General features: G+C 40.8%; 1 protein-coding gene and 1 long non-coding RNA gene across 2 annotated transcripts in view; one reads left to right on the top strand and one right to left on the bottom strand.

The window, feature by feature from the left end:
• The window catches only part of LOC111968759 (sushi domain-containing protein 6), an 81,639-nt gene that overhangs the window by 37,593 nt on the left and 19,695 nt on the right, over positions 1-24,351 (top strand). The gene's annotated exons all lie outside the window — the stretch shown is intronic.
• LOC112081139 (uncharacterized) overlaps positions 1-24,351 on the bottom strand; it is a 72,314-nt gene that overhangs the window by 44,950 nt on the left and 3,013 nt on the right. Inside the window, exon 4 of the long non-coding RNA XR_002896342.2 lies at positions 24,170-24,266. This is a non-coding gene — a long non-coding RNA (uncharacterized lncRNA). The remainder of the gene's footprint in view (positions 1-24,169; positions 24,267-24,351) is intronic.

Genomic DNA, 24,351 nt, shown 5'->3' with positions numbered 1-24,351 from the left:
TGAGGACTGCAGATGTGGCCAGGGCAATAAATTGCAATGTGAGACGTGTAAGACAGTGCTACAGGACGGACAGCTGATTGTCCTCGCAGTGGCAGACCTTGTAACAACACCTGCACAGTATCGGTACATCTGAACGTCAAACCTGCGGGACAGGTACAGGATGGCAACAACAACTGCCCGAGTTACGCCAGGAACACACAAAACCGCCATCAGTGCTCAGACTGTACGTAATAGGCTGAGAGAGGCTGGACTGAGGGCTTGTAGGCCTGTTGTAAGGCAGGTCCTCACCAGACATCACCGGCAACAACTTCGCCTATGGGAACAAACCCACCGTCGCTGGACCAGACAGGACTGGCAAAAAGTGCTCTTCACTGACAAGTCGTGGTTTTGTCTCACCAGGGTTGATGGTCGGATTCGCGTTTATCGTCGAAGGAATGAGCATTACGCCGAGGCCTGTACTCTGGAGCGGGATCGATTTGGAGGTGGAGGGTCCGTCAAGGTCTGGGGCGGTGTGTCACAGCATCATCGGACTGAGCTTGTTGTCATTGCAGGCAATCTCAACTCTGTGCGTTACAGGGAAGACATTCTCCTCCCTCATGTGGTAACCTTCCTGCAGGCTCATCCTGACATGACCCTCCAGCATGACAATGCCACCAGCCATACTGCTCATTCTGTGCGTGATTTCCTGCAAGACAGGAATGTCAGTGTTCTGCCATGGCCAGCGAAGAGCCCGGATCTCAATCCGATTGAGCACGTCTGGGACCTGTTGGATCGGAGGGTGAGGGCTAGGGCCATTCCCCTCCAGAAATGTCTGGGAACTTGCATGTGCCTTGGTGGAAGAATGGGGTAACATCTCATAGCAAGAACTGGCAAATCTGATGCAGTCCATGAGGAGAAGATGCACTGCAGTACTTAATGCAGCTGGTGGCCCACCAGATACTGACTGTTTCTTTTGATTTTGACCCCCTTTGTTCAGGGACACATTATTTCATTTCTGTTAGTCACATGTCTGTGGAACCTGTTCAGTTTATGTCTCAGTTGTTGAATCTTGTTATGTTCATACAAATATTTACATATGTTAAGTTTGCTGAAAATAAACGCAGTTGACAGTGAGAGGACGTTTCTTTTTTTGCTGAGTTTATATCTTGTGACACAAACTCAGACCTAGATTTTGTTTGCAAATATTTTATCCATTCAATATCATATCAGGAAAGACAATGGTAAGACATTGGCATTTGGCTAATTTAGATATGCCTAACCTAACCAAGAGATTCCATTTTGTTTATGAAATCAAATACATGTATATGATTCATGAAAATTTGAATTCAGGTTTGAATTCATATTTTCAGTTCCAACACAACTTACTTTAAGGGGATGTTGACAGATTCTGTCCAAAAGCATTTTATTCTGTCACTTTTGGTTATTCAGGATTGCAGCAATAGGCCTAGATGTCTGTTGACCAAAAACAAGTAAAAGGGGATTATCTAGGTAAAATACTGTCTCAAGACAAAATTGAAATACAATCAGTCATCAAAGTGGTAAGAGTGGTAAAAGTGAAGAGCCAAAACAAATGTGTGAATCTCACAAAAACTGATATTGGCTTTGGACATAACTGAGCTGTAGGCATTTTTATTTTTTTTAATATTTTTTGACCCGGCACCTAAACCAGTGACACGTGCCGTCATGCATATCTTTTATTTGTCAGGGGTGAAGAATAGACATAGAGACTGATACTGAGCACTGAGTAGTGTCTGCTCCAATGTGGGTCCCATCTGTCCTGCTGCTCACCATATCAACAGCTGGATCCTATTGATACAGACACCACTGCAAATATAGCCCACCAACTGCAACAACAAGAAAACTAATTAAGTCACATTTGCACTTACCATCAAGCAGCATGGTGTGTATGCTCATAGGAGACAGATATTTATCCTGACACAGTCAGTACATGGCAGCAGCTTGCAAGCATATTGATGATAGATTTATTCTTGACTACGGGAGTCTAGATTCAGGTAACAGGAGCCAAAGGAAGTGCATCATTCCCTTGTCAACAGACTGAAGAGGAGGCAAACAAGGCATTCTGGTCACTGATTTTGCACAAAAAAAATACACCTTAAAAACACATTGGCATAGGACTAATGCTCTTGCAGGGGCTTAAACTCTCACCCAAGCGCTAAACATGCTTAACTCGGTCTAGCTTGGAAAAGGTTATTCATTGTTTTGCATATCTACTAAATTAATTAAACCATGTAGATTTTGCATTCTTGAAGGTGAACTTCCGACAGGGCTCTTCATTGACCAGTGGAAGCTGAACGTACCAATGAAAACAGGAGCTAGCCTTTGTCTGACTCACTCAGAGCGGGTGTTTTGAGAACAGCATGCTCCCCTCTCAGGCTGGGCTACAGCAGAGCTTCGTATTTGGGGTGTGCCACGTGGAGTCTGGCTATCTGCCAAGGCCTTTCCCAATGCCCCGCCACAAGCGCTGCACTGCGAGAGCTCTGGGGTCCGCCATGCCGTGCGGAAGCACCGGCTGAGAGCCTCTCAGTCAGACTGACGCTTTGCCCAGCCACCCATGACCCGTAATCCTTCTCCCCGCCTCGCAGACAGAGGTGTGAAATGCAGCTGTGGCCCTGTCAGAGCACCACTTGCAGTGAACCCTGGACATGGAGGTCAACCCAACAGCAAAAAAAATTGAACCCCACACTAATCAACCTACAAAGACATACACTACAGCCCACACTGATCTCGCTCCCTCTCCCTCTACTTACCAGAGACCTGACTGACAGAAAAAAACATATACACTTAAAAAAGACCTCATGACAGGAGAACAATGTCAGATTATATATGAACATATTTAACTTGTGTCAAAGTTGACCCTTTTCCTTCCATGTCTTTTACAACAGCGTGCTAGATCATCTGCAGACGCCACACTGATTGCTGGACATTCCTGAGTTATTAGAAGATGTACTCATGGGTCATCTGGACTTCATAGTTCCTTCTTGGGATCTGAGGGTGGTCTGGAGCAATCATTGATGTGCAGATCAAAACCGCATGGTTTTATTAGCCAAAAAGAACACTGAATACAATATTAGTCCAAAATTATGTCTTGCATGTCTTATGTCTCACATAACAGGCATAAAATACAATTAGACTATATGTTAAGTTTGGAGGAATGCATGGGTACAATTTTCTAAACATTTCTCGGCAAAGCAGGAACTACACTAACATCCGGGGTAATATAATTCCTCTGATCATGCTATTCTTTCACCAACTAAAACACATCACAACCCAACACTTCTGCTAAAGGTTAGAGAGACTCTGGAGAACACTAACCAATGACATCCCCCCTTTTACACCCCTCAACAATATGAAGTAGCTATAACTTTAGCCAAAAATGACTCATTAATAAGTTGAGTAACATGCTCTATTCTTTAATACTTCTCCAACGCATCTGGAGCAAGACCTACTGACCCAAGATTTTATTTAGCCCAAAACACTAAGTGACACAAATGTGGTTGAGCGCAATATTTGACCTACATTTTCAGCTGTTAACAATCTCTTCTACAATAACATTTATTGATTGGACACATATCGCTGAACAGGGAGCAGTGTCTGTGGTAGTAGTGACTACAGAGGGATGTGATAATTTCTTGTCCTACTGGTGAACGAACAGCTAAAGTGCTATCAGAAAGTTTTCATACGCCTTGACTTATTCCACACTTTGTTGTGTTACATCCGGAATTCAAAATGGATTAAATAGATTTTTTTTACCCATCTACATGCAATAACCAATTTTGATCCTAATTTTGACATTATGGAAGATTGTGTGTAGGCCAGTGACACAAAATATCAATTTAATCAATTTTAAATTCAGGCTGTAACACAAAAAAAGTGTGGATAAAGTAAAAAGGTGGAAAAACTTTTTGAAGGCACTATATTGTATATAATATTATTACAACTGTGTCAGGCAATGAAAGTAACTAGGGAATGGATTCCCATAAAAAACTGCCTAAAGCAAGCAATCAGAACGCATAGTGTAAATGGCTTACTGTGCATTTGTTTCTTAAATCCATTTGTCATTGTGTCGCCAGTCTAGGCCTATATCAAACTCTTAACATTGGAATGGATAAAAAATAATAATAAAGAAACGTTAACCAAAGAAGTAAACACCAGTGCTCCTGTGGACAGCACCAATGGGAAAATTGCTTATAAACCTGATCCATGGGAATTACAGGCTAGGGAAGGGTGTGAAGTCGTCTCTTTACTCAGGCAAGAAACATTAAAAAAAGGGGCAATCAGCAGTTGCTACATCCATTTTTGGACGTATAAATGAATTATATGTGCCCATTGATTCTTGAAGAATATGACTTATAAATGCCTCATGAGCTTAGTTGAACTGTTGTACCCCGTCAGAACCCCAAAGATAAGCTTGTTTGACTCCAATGTTTGTAAACAAAGTAAATGTAAACAACCACTGTAAAGCCACAAAACATGGTTAAAACTATAATTTGTATATCATGGACTCAGTCCAGGTTGCATCCATAGTTGTTTATGAATTTTAGAATGGTTACATTTCTCCAGCCCCATCTCTCAGCTTTTTACTGAATCTGTGGCAGGGATCGTTTGAACTTCTGATTGACCCTTTAAAAGTGCCACCAGATGACATCTCACTGCTTCAAAGGCTCTCTTTACCACCCTGTTTTATACTTTATCCTCAATTTAAGGTTGATATTGAGTCCCTGCTAGACCATAGAAGTTGACCGCCTTGTCAACTCTGGCCTTGGTCGTGCTAATCTAAATGGCTTGGTGCTGAACTGCGTCAGATCAAGTTAAAAATGTGCGATTTACTACGAGTTGGACTTTAAAGCTAAAGCAATTGCCCAGAAACAGAACATGCCTTTTGTATTGTTGCTGGGGTTTTTTATATATAAAAGGAGGGAGATTTTCTTCTAATTTTAGGCAAAGAATTATCTGCTTATCATCCTATTGGCAAAGGATTAGAGGAACTGATATTGTTCTGTTATAAATTACACTGGCCCTTTTTTGTCATGTCAATTACTCTAGTCCTATTGACGCCAAGGCACACATTGGGTCTTGGGAAAGAAAATCAAACAATAGTGCTGAAAATGTGGAACCATATGCCTTATCATACAACGATTTAGGTCATTTTAGGACAGAGCCGTATTTGGGATTGTTTGAGAGATGACACTAGCTCCAAAGTCTCAATGTGATTTGTAACTCCTTGGGCCGATGGGATGGGAAGATATAAACGTTGCCACATCTGCTAAGAGTATCAAATAAGCCGAGTTTGCACAGTACAGTAGACACTGCTCATGTGGTGGTCAGCAGGGCGTTTCTGTGTTGGTCACTGACTCACCAGTTAGTGCAGTGAAACCATGGGTTTCATCAGAGCCCAATGACCTCATAGCCTCACACATCAGAAATAGCCAGCCAGCAGACAACAATAACAACGCTAGAGTTACTAGGCAAATGTAAACAAGGCCTTGATATTCTTGTGTAAAGGATCAGATGTGATCACAACCGTCACTGAGAATTCTGGTCCCTAGTCAAATCCCATTGCATCTGCTGCCATGTTGACCGCTATATTTTCTCCCAGCCACCTCCTGCAGAAATAGCATGTGTAATAAGGATCTGTAAAAGCTGCACCACCCAACAGCTGACCCTCATAACCGTCCCCACCTCTAGATTTAACATGCATTACGACAGAAATACACTGTAAGGGGTTGGTACATGTACAGTAATGATAGACACCAACAGTTTATATTAACCAGGATCTCTCAGTCTTAGAAAACTAGACAAACATGTTGTTGTGACGTGACTTTAATTAATCTGATGACTGTTATTTATTCAATCCACTAACTATGTTTAATTGTTACCCGATTAAATTAATCATGTAACAATTAACTCATTTGGAATTTGGGGAACCACGGCAGAAGTTGTTTAACAAGTTACCATCTCCCGAATTAAACTCTAAAGATAAGTTATATATTGATAACAGTCACTTATTAATCTTTACCTCATATCAGTTTTCATTCTGAATAGTCATGACCTTCTTTTGTTCCGCATGAACCCCAGCCTTGTCTGATTATTCAGTTCTACACCAATTGATTTAATTATCTATTTACTAACTAACTAACTAACAACACAGAATAGACATACGCACTTACATGAGACAAAAGTCCCTATTGAACTGAAAAGATATGACGGGAAAAGGGGTGTGGAAAATAGAGAGAAAGGGTCATTTATCATACATTTGTTAACTATGCTCACAGTAACCATATACCTTGCATACGAGCCGCCACCTGTTTGGGTAAGAAATGCAATGTATTTAGGTGTAGATGTTTTTGTTGGTCGTCTCTGTTGAAACCAATCAATACTTTTATGGGGAATGGCTCGATGGGTTGGGTTGGCTCTGGTTGTCCACCAGAGGTCACAATGTCCTTGTTAGTGGTCCGGTCTCCAATGGTGATGAGCGTAGTAGGATAGTTGTTAGATTCGCTTTTCTCGATATCTGACGTAAGACAGCTAATCAGCTGTACCAGTGATTGTCTGAGGTGGGCTTCTCGCCTCTTTTACTCCTCGGGTGGATAGTCAAAGTTCTAGATGACTTTACACACACAGCTGCAGACTGTCAAATGTTCTGGTCTAGTGAGATTCTCTTCTTCACCTCCTGTTGTGTTTCAGGGTTACCAACCATTTCAACGTATAGCCACAGCTGCACGATTTCTGGTCTGGGAGTTTGAACCATTTGTAACATTTAGCTCACACTTCACGTCTGCTGGTCTGATATGTTCATTCTTAGCGAGTCTTTTAAAGCTCACTGGTCGAAAAGGACGGTTCCATCACACTGACACGCTCTTCTGACCTCATTCGGAGCGTGGCTTAGTTAATGTGCAAAGGACATGAAAACTATGATCTCTTTAGGAAACTAAAATCACATTCCTATCTTAACAAAAATAGTTTAATTGTTCTTCATATTTCCTACACAACTTAAAGAATGTAACACTGTGTCAGGTTGAAAGCGCTTCAAGTTACAGTATTTCCGTTATACAGTTTTTAACTTCTTATGGCTGCAATCCTGTTACCGGAATGATATGACAACAGCCAGTGAAAGTGCAGGGCGCCAAATTCAAACAACAGAAATCTCATAATTAAAATTCCTCAGACATACATGTGTCTTATATCATTTTAAAGGTAATCTTGTTGTTAATCCCACCAAAGTSTCCGATTTCAAATATGCTTTTCAGCGAAAGCACTACAAACGATTATGTTAGGTCACCACCAAACCACAATAAGCACAGCCATTTTTCCAGCGAAAGATAGCTTTCACAAAAAGCAGAAATAGAGATAAAATTAATTACTAACCTTTGATTATCAGATGACACTCATAGGACTTCATGTTACACAATACATGCATGTTTTGTTTGATAAAGTTAATATTTATATAAAATAATCTGAGTTTACATTGGCGCGTTACATTCACTAGTTCCAAAAACATCAAGTGATTTTGCATAGCCACATAATTTCAACAGAAATACTCATCATAAATGTAGATGATAATACAAGTTATACACATGGAATTATAGATATACCTCTCCTTAATGCAACAGCTGTGTCAGATTTAAAAAAAACTTTACGGACAAAACAAACCATGATATAATCTGAGACGGCGCTCAGAACAATAGCCAAATTAGCCGCCATGTTGGAGTCAACAGAAATACGAAATTACATCATAAATATTCCCTTACCTTTGATTATCTTCATCAGAATGCAGTGCCAGGAATCCTAGTTCCACAATAAATCGTTGTTTTGTTCGATAATGTCCATTACTTATGTCCAATTAGCTAATTTTGCTAGCATGTGTAGTACACGTGTCCAAACGCTCGCGCAGATGCAGGCAAACGTCGGACGAAAACTTCAAAAAGTTATATTACAAGTCGAATAAACTGGTCAAACTTAGTAGAGAATCAATCTTCAGGATGTTGTTATCATCTATATCCAATAACGTTCCTACCGGAGCATTCTTTTCAGTCTCTATAAGTAATGGAACGCATGGCGATATCATGAGGAAAGTGCGTGACCAAGAACTGGCACTCTGCCAGACCACTGACTCAAACACCTCCCATCCGGTCCCACAACACAYCATAAGCTTCATTCCACGTTCTACTGACTGTTGACATCTAGTGGAAGGCGTAGGAAGTGCAAACAGATCCATATATTACAGGGAATTGAATAGGCGATGACTTTAACTTCTTGACGCACGGATCCCGTTACCAGGATCATTTATCAACAACAACCGCTAAACTGCAGAGCGCCAAATTCAAAAATAATACTAAAAATATTTATAATCATGAAATCACAAGTGAAATATACCAAAACACAGRTTAGCTTGTTGTTAATCCACCTATCGTGTCAGATGCTGAAAATATGCTTTACAGTGAAAGCAATCCAAGCGTTTGTGAGTTTATCAATCACTAGACAAAACAGTAAGAACAGCTAGCCCCAAATTAGCATGGTCACGAAAGTCAGAAAAGCAATAAAATTAATCGCTTACCTTTGATAATCTTCGGATGTTTGCACTCACGAGACTCCCAGTTACACAATAAATGTTATTTTTGTTCGATAAATATTAGTTTTATAACCAAAAACCGCCATTTGGTTTGCGCGTTTATGTTCAGAAAACCACAGCCTCGTTCTGTTCCTGAAAGGCAGACGAAAATTCCAAAAAGTATCCGTAATGTTCGTAGAAACATGTCAAACGTTTTTTATAATCAATCCTCAGGTTGTTTTTAATATACATAATCGATAATATTTCAACCAGACGGTAACCTATTCAATAAAAGAGAGAAAGAAAATGTCGAGCTACCCCTCTCGCGCGCAGGAACTAATCGGAACTAATCAGAGAGAAAGAAAATGTCAGAGTGTTTTTTAGAAACTTCTGAGTGTTTTCTATCCAATACTAATAATAATATGCATATATTAGTAACTGGGATCACGCTCATTTTTCAAAATAAAAGCCTGAAACTATGTCTAAAGCCTGGTCACAGCCTGAGGAAGCCATTGGAAAAGGAATCTGGTTGATACCCCTTTAAATGGAAGAGGGGCAGGCAATGAAACAGGGATAAAAAAATAAAAAAATGCACTTCCGGGTTGGATTTCCTCAGGTTTTCGCCTGCAAAATCAGTTATGTTATACCCACAGACAATATTTTGACAGTTTTGGAAACTTTGGAGTGTTTTCTATCATAATCTGTAAATTATATGCATATTCTACGATCTGGGCCTGAGATCCTTGGGAACGGACTATTTGCCTGCCATATGAGTTCTGCCTGCCATATGAGTTTGCCTGCCATATGAGTTCTGTTATACTCACAGACATAATTCAAACAGTTTTAGAAACTTCAGAGTGTTTTCTATCCAATACTAATAATAATATGCATATATTAGTAACTGGGACTGAGGAGCAGGCCGTTTACTCTGGGCACCTTTCATCCAAGCTACTCAATACTGCCCCTGCAGCCATAAGAAGTTAATGACATCACAAAATGAAAAACAATATGAAATGATTATTCTTTAGATCCCCACTGACCATTCCTGTATATTCTTAGAAATATTGTTCCAATATTCACTTTTTGGACGTTAGGCTTTTTGGGCAGGCAACAGTCTCTCTAGACAAAGGCATTCCTTTGGTTGATACTGAAGAGCAGGAGAGGGTTCTCTGCTGCATAAGATTTACGACTGGTGTGAGATGTCATAAAACCGTCCCAGCCCCCCCTCTCCTATCCTCTGGGAGAGAGAGTGGTCTAGCTGTCAGCCATTTGACAAGCTGATCTGAGGCCTTTGATCCTCGACCAGGAGAGTCATGACAATGTCCACAACTTTTTGGTACCCAAACCTAGTCGCAACAAGGTGAGGTTAACCATATAGCACAGAGCACAGTTAGGTTCACTTCCCAAAACAAAGAGCAAATAATTGAAGGAGAAAGATTTCAGAGCCTTTCTTACATACTATAAACACTCCACCTGAGACAGGAGACAATTGATTATTAAAATCAGCAAATACCAGACTTATTCTGGTTTATGAGCCATTTAACAACATGGATCTTTCAGGAATCCATGCAGCTTTCATTTAAAGCAGTACAATATCCACCAAGCCCTGCATACCAGTGTTTTACATTAGACTGGAGGTATAAAAAGAGAACTTCAAAGACAAATGTCTGCCTCAACTAACTCAACCTGGGCTAGGGCCACCACTAAATCAAAGGCTGCATGTCTGAATACCAAACAGGAAGTAGACAAGACCAGCTATTTCAGTTTGGTAGAAAGTCTCATGAACAATTTTTTTTTGTTGTTGCCTGAAACACTGGACTCCAGTCTGAAACACTGGACTCCAAAATAGTAAAAAAGATCAAATCGGTATGTTTAGATTAAGGAGACACTATTACACACAATTTGCGTATTGTATACTGTAACATTATGCCCTGATGCCTCCAATTAAAGTGATAAGGTTGTGTCATTTGTGGAGCAGCCTTGCTGTCATTAGGCTCTGGGCATGATGGGGGGTTAACTCTCTGTTGCTGCAGCAGCCAGGACACGAGAGTGAACCCACCCAGCCAACCAACATCCTGCTAAGACAAATGACCAGGAATTCTGGGGTTGCTGAAGTTGGATGCATTTATTTCCTCTGGAAATTCAACCCTTAGATTTGGCTGCACATGAGATGGAAGAAGAATTAAACCAATCTCAAATCCCAGATTTAAGCAATGATCCCCGGTGACTGATCAGCTTTCATTGGGAAGGAAATTAAAAATGACCTCTTCCATGTCAAATGTAACAGGTCATCGATCTGAAATGAAATTGTTCCAACAATTATTTGCAGGTTAACTAACATGTGTTATTCAAAGACACATTATGCTTAATTTGGGTACAGTGTGAGCAAGACATACAGTACCAGTCAAAAGTTTGGACACACCTACTCATTCAAGAGTTTCTTTATTTTTACTATTTTCTAAACTGTAGAATAATAGTGAAGACATCAAAACTATGAAATAACCCATATGGAATCATGTATTAATCAAAAAAGTGTTAAACAAATTTATTTATTTTTTATTTTACCGTTATTTTACCAGGTAAGTTGACTGAGAACACGTTCTCATTTGCAGCAACGACCTGGGGAATAGTTACAGGGGAGAGGAGGGGGATGAATGAGCCAATTGTAAACTGGGGATTATTAGGTGACCGTGATGGTTGAGGGCCAGATTGGGAATTTAGCCAGGAAACCGGGGTTAACACCCCTACTCTTACGATAAGTGCCATGGGATCTTTAATGACCTCAGAGAGTCAGGACACCCGTTTAACGTCCCATCCGAAAGACGGCACCCTACACAGAGCAGTGTCCCCAATCACTGCCCTGGGGCATTGGGATCTTTGTTTAGACCAGAGGAAAGAGTGCCTCCTACTGGCCCTCCAACACCACTTCCAGCAGCACCTGGTCTCCCATCCAGGGACTGATGATATATTTTAGATTTTAGATCATTCAAAGTAGCCACCCTTTGCCTTGACGACAGCTTTGCACACTCTTGGCATGTAACTTTCCAAAATAATAACTTTTTCCAGTAACTTGGCGGTATGTATACGACAGGAGAGCAGTGCATCCAAACTGTTTCAATTAGGAGTCAGACTGGTGCAAGCTACTGCCGAGAAGAAAGGCAACCACAAAACAAAATCATATTTATTTTACGACCACCCTTGGATTTACCACCACTGAGGCAGAATGAACAATTGGTGTAGATAGTGATGTATTGACACTGTAGTCCTGCTTTAATATGTATGCCATAACTGTGAAACAAGATTAAAAGGTACAATGCAGCCGTTTTAATCTCAATATCAAATAATTTCCGGGTAACAATTAGGAAAATGTATTTTGATTGTTTTCAATTAAAATTGTCAAAAATAAACAAAAATATCTTCTTAGCAAAGAGCAATTTCTCAAGCAAGAATTTTGCCATGACTGTCTGGGAGTGGAAAAATGAAAAATAGATGTTATTGGCAGAGAGGTTTGGAACTCTTTCTTAATGGCCTACTAACTAATTTACCGCCTGGTGATATCAACAGGCAGGCCAAAACTCCATCCCACCAAAACAGGCTGACACATCAGGCAGCCTTTTAAAAACAGCTCTTAAACTAAAAGGGCATTATCATCATTTTCACAGTATTATTCCAGCTTCAGTGTGGAAATATATATAGAACACAGGGAAATTATGTTTTTAACTGCACTGTGCCTTTAAGCGAGGGAAAGAAAAATGCATTTCTTTCTGACAGAAGTGCAGCACGACTTGGCATATTGTTGACCTTTTTTGACAATACCTTCAATTCCTGCCCCCTAAGACATGGCAATCAAACTGCTAAAACCTCATTTACGGGCACACACTTGCAACATAGCACCGCATATAAACTCAGCAAAAAAAGAAATGTCCTCTCACTGTCAACTGCGTTTATTTTCAGCAAACTTAACATGTGTAAATATTTGTATGAACATACCAAGATTCAACAACTGAGACATAAACTGAACAAGTTCCACAGACATTTGACTAACAGAAATTGAATAAGGTGTCCCTGAACAAAGGGGGGGTCAAAATCAAAAGACACAGTCTGGTATGGCCACCAGCTGCATTAAGTACTGTGGTGCATCTTCTCCTCATGGACTGCACCAGATTTGCCAGTTCTTGCTGTGAGATGTTACCCCACTCTTCCACCAAGGCACCTGCAAGTCCCCGGACATTTCTGGGGGGAATGGCCCTAGCCGTCACCCTTCTATCCAACAGGTCCCAGACGTGCTCAATGGGATTGAGATCCGGGCTCTTCGCTGGCCATGGCAGTACACTAACATTCCTGTCTTGCAGGAAATCAGCCATACTGCTCATTCTGTGCGTGGTGGCATTGTCATACTGGAGGGTCATGTCAGGATGAGCCTGCAGGAAGGGTACCACATGAGGGAGGAGAATGTCTTCCCTGTAACGCACAGCGTTGAGATTGCCTGCAATGACAACAAGCTCAGTCCGATGATGCTGTGACACACCGCCCCAGACCATGACGGACCCTCCACCTCCAAATCGATTTCGCTCCAGAGTACAGGCCTCGTTGTAACGCTCACTCCTTCGACAATAAACGCGAATCCGACCACCAAAACCGCGACTTGTCAGTGAAGAGCACTTTTTGCCAGTCCTGTCTGGTCCAGCGACGGTGGGTTTGTGACCATAGGCGACGTTGTTGCCAGTGATGTCTGGTGAGGACCTGACTTACAACAGGCCTACAAGCCCTCAGTCCAGCCTTTCTCAGCCTATTGTGGACATTCTAAGCACTGATGGAGGGATTGTGCGTTCCTGGTGTAACTCGGGCAGTTGTTGTTGCCATGCTGTACCGGTCCCGCAGGTGTGATGTTCAGATGTACCAATCCTGTGCAGGTGTTGTTACACATGGTCTGCCACTGCGAGGACGATCAGCTGTCCGTCCTGTCTTGCCCTGGCCACATCTGCAGTCCTCATGCCTCCTTGCAGCATGCCTAAGGCACATTCACGCAGATGAGGATGGACCCTGGGCATCTTTCTTTTGGTGTTTTTCAGAGTCAGTAGAAAGGCCTCTTTAGTGTCCTATGTTTTCATAACTGTGACCTTAATTGCCTACCGTCTGTAAGCTGTTAGTGTCATAACGACCGTTCCACAGGTGTAAGTTCATTAATTGTTTATGGTTCATTGAACAAGCATGGGGAACAGTGTTTAAACCCTTTACAATGAAGATCTGTGAAGTTATTTAGATTTTTACGAATTATCTTTGAAAGACAGGGTCCTGAAAAAGGGAAGTTTACTACTTTTACCTCTCAACATCAAACTTTGAATGTTCTCCAGTGTCACATTCTGTGACTAATATTCTTTGAATGGTTGAGAAAATATAGGCCTTTGGTGGGAGCATGGAAGGGGAAAAAAAGGCCAAATCAAACAGGCAAAGATTCTACTCCACACAATAAATACTCAGGACGTAATGAAACATGAACTTGCCATTGGGATTCCATGGCCATTCTTTTTTCAAGCTGTGATCCAATGAGAGACATAATTAAATGATACCCTAAATGCTCGAATTCCATCCCAAAACGTTTTATGACTTCAAAAACAAGCAGGACAGGAAAATAGTCAAATTCACGCACTTATCAACCGAACATCTCTGGTCATCCCTACTGCCTCTGATCTGGTGGACTCACTAAAACACACATGCTTCATATGTAAATGATGTCTGAGTGTTGGAGGTGCCCCTAGCTTTCCATAAATACATTTTTTTAAAGTAAGGAATTAGAAATTATTTCAACTTTTACTTAAGTATATTTCAAACCAAATACATTTAGACTTTTACTCAAGTATAATTTTCTGGGTGACTTTTACTTGAGTCATTTTCTATTAAGGTATCTTTACTTTTACTCAAGTATGACAGTTAGGTACTTTTTCCACCACTGGCTACATGGCCTCTACAGATGACACAACTGATGAGCATGCCATCTGTCCTGGTGAATTTAGCGATAAGGTTCTGAGATAATTCTGAGTGATCTCATGTCTCGGAGCAGTCACTAAAGTGAGGACAAAAGTTAATCTGGTCCCAATTCAATGAACTTAAACATCCTCAAAAATGGTCTTTACCGAAGGTGTATCAATACTGATTTTGACCATTACTGTCTTGTGGTCTTGATTTCTCTTCTGTAAAAATCCAGTAAATGAGCAGAGCCAAAGGAGTCAGATATGCCTTGCCAAGTCTTACCTAGGCTCCTCAACAAGCACTCAGTCTAATCTACCTTAGATGGAGTATGTAACCTGAAGAAAAGTGGTAGTGGGGTAACATCCAGAAAGGAACAGTAAAGAACGGGGAATGAAGACTGCAACATCAGCTTTCCTCGTGTAGAAGCTGAATAAATTAGCCTTATTCTCTCATTGAAATTCAAATCTAAGATAAATGAGACAGTCAATGTTGAAATGGTGAACAAACAGTTGGGAGTTGACTTCCAAAATTCACATATGGTTTTAATGAGCAAAAAAGTGATCATGCAACCCCAGAACATTAAGTTCAAACAACACACAAGGAGATACTGGAATCCGCATGTGAATCAGGGGACACAATGTTCCTGTTCCATTGTGGTAGTTTTATTACGTGAAATCGTTGCCATTGTCCTTTGCCTCAAACACAGATTGTTTTAATATTTTCAATATACTTTGTTGTATTGCATTAGCGATAGTTAAGAGTCAGATGGATTTGTGCATGCAACATCTGAAAAGTGAAAAAATATTTATTGGGCAATGCTCAAGCTCAGTCTAGCAGCAACTTAAACTAGCCCACAACTTGCTGATGCTCAGACAAATATGATTATTTTTAGGACAATTTAAATACAATTATGTTGCATTTAAATTGGTGGGTGTTGTGGAAAATATGACTCAATTTAAGAACTCTAAAGTTAGGGTGCAAACTACCAACAGAAAATCTAAATTTTAAGGAAGGAAGGAAAGTGGGTCTCCCTGAGGCTCAACAAACAGAGCTTTTATAAAAGTCTGTAGTTGATGCCCCACTGTGTTAACCTTGTTATAAAAGTCTTAAAACCTCTTAAGGATCGGCCCTTTAATTTTTTGTTTTTTGCCTAAAATGACATACCCAAATCTAACTGCCTGTAGCTCAGGCCCTGAAGCAAAGATATGCATATTATTGGTACCATTGGAAAGGAAACACGTTGAAGCTTGTGGAAATGTGAAAGGAATGTCGGAGAATATAAACACATTAAGATCTGGTAAAAGATAATACAAAAGAAAAAAACTTTTTTTTTTGTACCATCGTCTTTGAAATGCAAGAGAAAGCCCATAGTGTATTATTCCAGCCCCGTTGCAATTTAGATTTTGACCACTAGATGGCAGCAGTGTATGTGCAAAGTTTTAGACTGATCCAATGAACCATTGTATTTCTGTTCAAAATTTGGCTATCAAGACTGCCCAAATGTGCCTAATTTGTTTATTAATAACTTTTCATGTTCAAAACTGTGCACATACCTAAACAATAGCATAGTATTCTTTCACTGTCATAGCTACTGTAAATTAGACAGTGGAGTTAGATTAACAAGAATTTAAGCTTTCTGACAACTTATTTTTATTTCACCTTTATTTAACCAGGCAGGCCAGTTGAGAACAAGATCTCATTTACAACAGGGACCTGGCCAAGATAAAGCAAAGCAGTGCGACACAAACAACACAGAGTTACACATGGGATTAACAAACGTACAGTCAATGACAAAATAGAAAAATCTATATACAGTTAGTGCAAATGTAGTAGGATTAGGGAGGTAAGGCAATAAATAGGCCATAGTTGTGAAATAATTACAATTTCGCAATTAAACACTGGAGTGATAGATGTGCAGAAGATGATGTGCAAGTAGAGATAATGGGGTAAAAGGAGAAGAAAAAAAAACGATATGGGAATGACGTAGTTGGGTGGGCAATATCAGATACAGTTGAAGTCGAAAGTTTACATACACTTAGGTTGGAGTCATTAAAGCTTGTTTTTCAACCACTCCACAAATTTCTTGTTAACAAACTATAGTTTTGGCAAGTCGGTTAGGACATCTACTTTGTGCATGACACAAGTAATTCTTCCAACAATTATTTACAAACAGATTATTTCACTGTATCACAATTCCAGTGGGTCAGAAGTTTGCAAACACTAAGTTGACTGTGCCTTTAAACAGCTTGGAAAATTCCAGAAAATGATGTCATGGCTTTAGAAGCTTCTGATAGGCTAATTGACATAATTTGAGTCAATTGGAGGTGTACCTGTGGATGTATTTCAAGGCCTAGCTTCAAACTCATTGCTTCTTTGCTTGACATCATGGGAGAATCAAAAGAAATCAGCCAAGACCTCAGAAAAAAAAATGTAGACCTCCACAAGTCTGGTTCATCCTTGGGAACAATTTCCAAACGCCTGAAGGTACCATGTTCATCTGTACAAACAATAGTACGCAATTATAAACACCATGGACCACGCAGCCGTCATACCGCTCAGGGAAGAGGCGCATTCTGTCTCCCAGAGATGAACGTACTTTGGTGCGAAATGTGCAAATCAATATCAGAACAGCAGCAAAGGACCTTGTGAAGATGCTGGAGTATCTATAGGCACAATAAAACGCGTCCTATATCGACATAACCTGAAAGGCCGCTCAGCAAGGAAGAAGCCACTGCTCCAAAACCGTCATAAAAAAGACAGACTACGGTTTGCAACTGCAAATGGGGACAAAGATCATGCTTTTAGGAGAAATGTCCTCTGGTCTGATGAAACAAAAATAGAACTGTTTGGCCATAATGACCATCTTTATGTTTGGAGGAAAAAGGGGGCTAGCAAGCCGAAGAACACCATCCCAACCGTGAAGCACGGGGGGGGCAGCATCATGTTGTGGAGGTGCATTCCTGTAGGAGGGACTGGTTTGATTTGGATCTCTTTTAGTCCCCATTTGGACTAATCTTCCAAGAGTCCTTAAACATTAAAATACAATTTATAATACAAACACATTTTCACATATAACACACTATTACAAACATACATAATATACATAACATAATGACCCAATAAATACTCAAATCACTGGTGCACTTCTGGTGCACTTCATAAAATAGATGGCATCATGAGAAAGGAAAATTATGTGGCTATATTGAAGCAACGTCTCAAGACATCAGTCAGGAAGTTAAAGCTTGGTCGCAAATGGGTCTTCCAAATGGACAATGACCCCAAGCATGCTAAGGTATTGGAGTGGCCATCACAAAGCCCTGACCTCAATCCGATAGAACAATTGTGGGCAGAACTGAAAAAGCGTGTGTGAGCAAGGAGGCCTACAAACCTGACTCAGTTACACCAGCTCTGTTAGGAGGAATGGGCCAAAATTCACCCAACTTATTGTGGGAAGCTTGTGGAAGGCTACGCGAAAATTTGACCCAAGTTAAACAATTTAAAGGCAATGCTACCAAATACTAATTGAGTGTATGTAAACTTCTGACCCACTGGGAATGTGATGAAAGAAATAAAAAGCTGAAATAAATCATTCTCTCTACTATTATTCTGACATTTCCCATTCTTAAAATAAAGTGGTGATCCTAACTGACCTAAAACAGGGAATTTTTACTCTGATTAAATGTCAGGAATGTTGAAAAACTGAGTTTAAATGTATTTTGCTAAGGTGTATGTAAACTTCCGACTTCAACTGTATGTCTATGTTCTGGGAAATGTTCTTGTTCCTTACAACCTCATGCTAAACAGTTGAGCCATAAAGCTTCGACTGCCAAGTACAGCACAAACCAAGAACTTGAAATGACCCATCTGAATAATATTAAGTGTATTAGTATTATGCCCAGGTACCATTTTTTGTGTGTTGATTATTTAGTGATAAATGTATTAATACAGTAGACCGATCTAATATGAATACAGTAGAATGATAGAATGTGAATGTAAAAAGAGGACAGAGTCTAATTTATAGAAGCAAAACAGACAAATCAGTCAGGTACTGGATGTACAGGAGCACAACAGAATTTATCTAGAATTTATCTAGGATGAGACACGAGGAAACAGAGCTATCCAGGGTCCTGAAGTGCACACACACACACACACACACACACACACACACACACACACACACACACACACACACACACACACACACACACACACACACACACACACACCACACACACACACACACACACACACACACACACACACACAACAAAAATATAAAACACAACACGTAGTGTTGGTCCCATGTTTCCCGAGCTGGAAAAAAAATCCCATAAATGTTCCATACGCACAAGAAGCATATTTCTCTCAAATTTCGTGCACAAACTTCTTTACATCCCTGTTAGTGAGCTTTTCTCCTTTGCCAATATAATCCATCCACTTGACGGGTGTGGCATATCAAGAAGCTGATTAAACAGCATGATCATTACACAGGTGCACCTTGTGATGGGGACAATAAAAGGCCACTTTAAAATGTGCAGTTTTGTCACACAACATAATGCCACAGATGTCTCAAGTTTTTAGGGAGCGTGCAATTGACATGCGGACTGCAGGAATGTCCACAAGAGCTGTTGCCAGAGAACTGATTTTCTCTACCATAAGCTGCCTCCAACGTTTTAGAGAATTTGGCAGTACGTCCAATCGGCCTCACAACCGTAGACCACATATATGGTGTACTGTGGGGAAGAAGTTTGCCGATGTCAACATTGCGAATAGAATGCCCCATGGTGATTGTGGGGTTATGGTATGGGCAGGTATAAGCTATGAAGAATGAACACAATTGCATTTTATGGAAGGGAATTTGAATGCTGAGAATGCATACCATGACGAGATCCTGAGGCCCATTGTCGTGCCATTTATCTGCCGCCCTCACCTCACGTTTTAGCATGATAATGAACGGCCCCATGTCACAAGGATCTGTACACAATTCCTGGAAGCTGAAAATGTCCCAGTTCTTCCATGGCCTGCATACTCACCAAACATGTCATCCATTGAGCATGTTTGGGATGCTCTGGATCGTTGTGTATGACAGTGTGTTACAGTTCCCGCCAATATCCAGCAACTTCGCACAGCCATTGAACATTGGGACAATATTCCACAGGCCACAATAAACTGCCTGATCAACTCTATGTGAAGGAGATGTGTCACGCTGCATGAGACAAAAGTTGGTCACACCTAGGGTTGCACATTTTGGGGAATATTCAGGAGGTGGAAACTTTCCGTGGGAATTAACGGAAATATGAATATTAATATTAATACCATTTAAATGTAGATGCTTTTTGCATTGGATAGATTTACCATATCATATGGAGACAGAAACATAAACCTTTTACCTTCTCATAAGTAGATATAATTGCAAATGATTAAATCCTTCCAATAGAATTTTTTTTAAACAATTTAGTTACGAACTGAAGTTTAATTAAATGAGCTGACTCTTTACATGGGAAGATTTCACTGAACAAAAGGGAACATTGAATGATCCCCAATGATCCATCGCATCTCCCAAAAACGTTTAACACACATCTGTAAAATTATAGTCTAGAAACTAAAGATTTGGTTGTCTTCCTCTCAGGCTTCCATGTCTTCTCCCTGGACCTCCTCAATGTCCACCTCTTGAACATCAGACTGACACCTCATCGTCACTGTCACTTTCCAACCTTGTTGAGGATGGCTCGTTGTCAGGCTCAAAAAGCCTCAAATTTGCCCAGATGGCCACCAATTTTTCAACCTGTTGCGTGTGTTCAGCCTGTTGTGTGTGTTCCCAAACAAGGATCAGTTGCGCTCTGAGGCGGCTGATGTTGGTGGGATTTGGAGGATGATGGAGGCAACAGGGGAAAGAGCCTCAGATCCGCAAAGTCCCTTCCACCAGGTGGCTGATGAGATATGTTGACACGACTGCCATATTCCATCTCCATCCCAAAGCCCTTGCTTGGAAGCGTACTTCGCCAGACTGCCAAGAACCTTGCCCTCATCCAGGCCAAGGTGGCGAGACACGGTAGTGATGACACCATAGGCCTTGTTGATCTCTGCACCAGACAGGATGCTCTTGCCAGCATACTTGGGGTCCAACATGTACACTGCAGTGTTTATATGCTTCAGGCAGAAGTCTTCACGCTTTTTGATGTATTTCAGAACTGCAGTTTCCTCTGCTTGGAGCAACAGTGGGCAGGGCAGTACGGATTTCTTCTCTTACATCTGCAAGCAGTCTGAACATCAGACAGGATGGGACTGTCTCCCTCAATCCGTGCAATGGCTACTGCTATAGGTTTCAGGAGTTTCAGGCTGCTTACCACTCTCTCCCAAAATACATCATCCAGGATGATCCTCTTGATGGGGCTGTCCATATCGGCAGACTGTGATATGGCCATTTCTTGGAGAGACTCCTTCCCCTCCAGGAGACTGTCAAACATGTTGACAACAACAGCCCAACAGGTGTTGCTGGGCAGCTTCAATGTGGTGATCTTATTCTTCTCACTTTGCTTGGTGAGGTAGATTGCTTCTATAACTTGATGACCGTTCACATACTTGTAGATTTTCTTGTAGAGTGTATCCATTGTTTTCAGTGCCATGATGTCCTTGAGGAGCAGATTCAATTCATGAGCAGCACAGCCAATGGGTGTGATGTGTGGCTAGGACTCCTCCACTTTAGACAAAGAAGCCTTCTTGTTTGCAGCATTGTCTGTCACCAGTGCAAATACCTTTTGTGGTCCAAGGTCATTGATGCCTGCCTTCAGCTCATCTGCAATGTAGAGACCGGTGTGTCTGTTGTCCCTTGTATCTGTGCCCTTGTAGAATACTGGTCGAGGGGTGGAGATGATGTAGTTAATTATTCTTTGTCCACGAACATTCGACCACCCATCAGAGATGATTGCAAAACAGTCTGCTTTCTCTATGATTTGCTTGACCTTCACTTGAACTCTGTTGAACTCTGCATCCAGCAAATTAGTAGATAAAGCATGTCTGGTTGGAGGGGTGTATGCTGGGCAAAGAACATTCAGAAATCTCTTCCAATACACATTGCCTGTGAGCATCAGAGGTGAGCCAGTTGCATACACAGCTCGAGCAAGACATTCATCAGCATTTCTCTGACTACATTCCTCCATCAAGTCAAAAAAACCTTCTCTGATTCCAGGAGAACCATGAGCTGTTGCTATCGATAAGGTGTCAGATTCACCATTTTCACCTCGAATAGAAGTAGAGGGACTTGTTGTGAGCGCTGAGGGAACTTTATGCACTTGGCCAGATGATTCTGCATCTTTGTTGCATTCTTCACATATGATTTGGCACAGTATTTGCAAATGTACACAGCAATGAGTAAAAAACAAACAAATACAATTCCATGAACAGATAAATAGTTAAGCAGTTAGATTAAACATCTCCTTTGTAAGATAAATGTTTTAAAATGAAACATGTATAGAAACAGGTGAATTAACACTCAGTTAGCTGGCTCAAGCAAGATAAAACCCACATGGTATCAAAAACTAACTAGCAGAAATTGTTAACAAGTTAGAAATAATTTAAACACCCTTTGCTGTAGGCTACTATTTACTAGTTTGCAAAAAATAATGTATGTCATATAAAATATTTTCACCCCACCCAGTATTGTAATCAAAACTTACCAGAAAGCATGTAGTCCTTGGCTCAGACAGTGTAGTAGTGTGGGCTCAATAGCATATCATTAGTGTGCAAGATCTTGAGAATCAGCTGTACATGTGATGGAAGAGTGCACTGCACATGTGATGGAAGAATGCACTGTGCATGCAGAGGGATGCAATTCCATTGAATTGGGGATAGTTTAACCGAAATATGCCACAAGACCTAGAATTGCCTTATGTGTATGCCACAAAAAAGGTTCACTGTTATAAACTAACTTTTTTGATGAATTTAAGCAAAATTCAAAAAAAATCCCGGGCTTAACTTCCCATGGACCAACAGATGCATATCTGTGCTCCCAGTGATGTGAAATCCATAGATTTGGGCCTAATTAATATATTTCAATAGAGAGATTTCCTTATATGAACTGTAACACGGAACCCAAACCGGCTGCGCACGTGCGCCATCGTGCCCTATCGTGCATAAATTTATTTTGTCCCCCTACACCAAACGCGATCATGACACGCTGGTTAAAATATCAAAACAAACTCGAAACCAATGACATTAATTTGGGGACAGATCGAAAAGCATTAAACATGTATGGCAATTTAGCTAGTTAGCTTGCACTTGCTAGCTAATTTGTCCTATTTAGCTAGCTTGCTGTTGCTAGCTAATTTGTCTTGGGATATAAACATTGAGTTGTTATCTTACCTGAAATGCACAAGTTCCTCTACTCAATTAATCCACACATAAACGGCCAACCGAATCGTTTCTAGTCATCTCTCCTCCTTCCGGGCTTTTTCATCTTTGAACTTATATCGTGATTGGCATCTACACTTTCATAATATTACCACGACAACCGGCAAAACATTTGTCTTTCAATCACCTACGTGGGTATAACCAATGAGGAGAAGACACGTGGGTACCTGCTTCTATAAACCAATGATGAGTTGGGAGAGGCAGGACTTGCAGCGCGATCTGCGTCAGAAATAGAAAGGAGTTCTATTTTAGCCCTTGGCATCGCAGACGCTTGTTGGCGCGCGCGAGCAATGTGGGTGCAATGATTGGATAACATGGATTTCAAATTTTATTTTGTGACGCTTGCGCATGCGACGTGTCCGGTCTGGTCAGCATGTAACTCAGTAAAATAGTTGAAATTGTTGCATGTTGCATTTATATTTGTGTTTAGGATAGTATCAGAAAGAGATTGAGGTTTCCAAAACACTTATCTTTGAAATTAAAAAAAATTATTAATATCACTTTTTCTAAGAATAACCGCAGTTCTTTTGTGCTCCTCACGAGAGCATGCAGCAGCAGACCGCCTACAGTAACAAACCAATGAAACTGCTAGTGTTCTTTGAAATACACATTTTTTCATATTCTAATGTTACCCGTGACTTTCATAAACACATACACGCAATTTAAGTGTTAAACAGTTTCTCTGTGTACTTAAGAGCAATGGCTATAGCAACAATCAATACAGCTATGTGAGTAACACAGTGCTTGAAAGATGTTGGTCATCAAACTCCCTCACGACGCCAGGTCAGCGGAGTCAATCACCACCTTCCGGAGACACCTGAAACCCCACCTCTTTAAGGAATACCTAGGATAGGATAAAGTATATCCTTCTAACCCCCCCCCCCTTAAAAAGAGTTAGATGCACTATTGTAAAGTGGTTGTTCCACTGGATATCATAAGGTGAGTGCACCAATTTGTAAGTCGCTCTGGATAAGAGCGTCTGCTAAATGACTTAAATGTAAATGTAAATGTATTATATTACAAAACTATTCCCACCATGATAAAAGTGTTTACTGGCTACTACTACCCTAAACATAATGAGTGAAATGTTTGTGTGTAGAACAAGTGCTGTGAGAGACAAACGGTGCTCTCTAGACGAACTCTGTTTGCCACATTCAGACAGTTGAAAACATGAGTCATCCTCCAGCACATGCTCCCCATCAGGGCTGTATGTTGGCCTACCTCACAGCATGCCTTCACAGCATTGTCCCCTTCCTCTTCCTCCATGTCTCTGAGGAGAATCAGCTGGCGCCGACAGATGGTCGCCTCGCTTCAGGTCCTTAGAAAACGATGCAGTTATTTGTTTTTTTTATGTACTATTTCTTACATTATTAGCCTAGAAAATCTCAAGTGTTATTACATAC

Source organism: Salvelinus sp. IW2-2015, linkage group LG9 (genome assembly GCF_002910315.2).
Source record: "Salvelinus sp. IW2-2015 linkage group LG9, ASM291031v2, whole genome shotgun sequence".
Taxonomy (NCBI): Eukaryota; Metazoa; Chordata; class Actinopteri; order Salmoniformes; family Salmonidae; genus Salvelinus; species Salvelinus sp. IW2-2015.
Note: the sequence above shows the minus strand (reverse complement) of the source record. Positions and strands in the feature narration are given on the sequence as shown.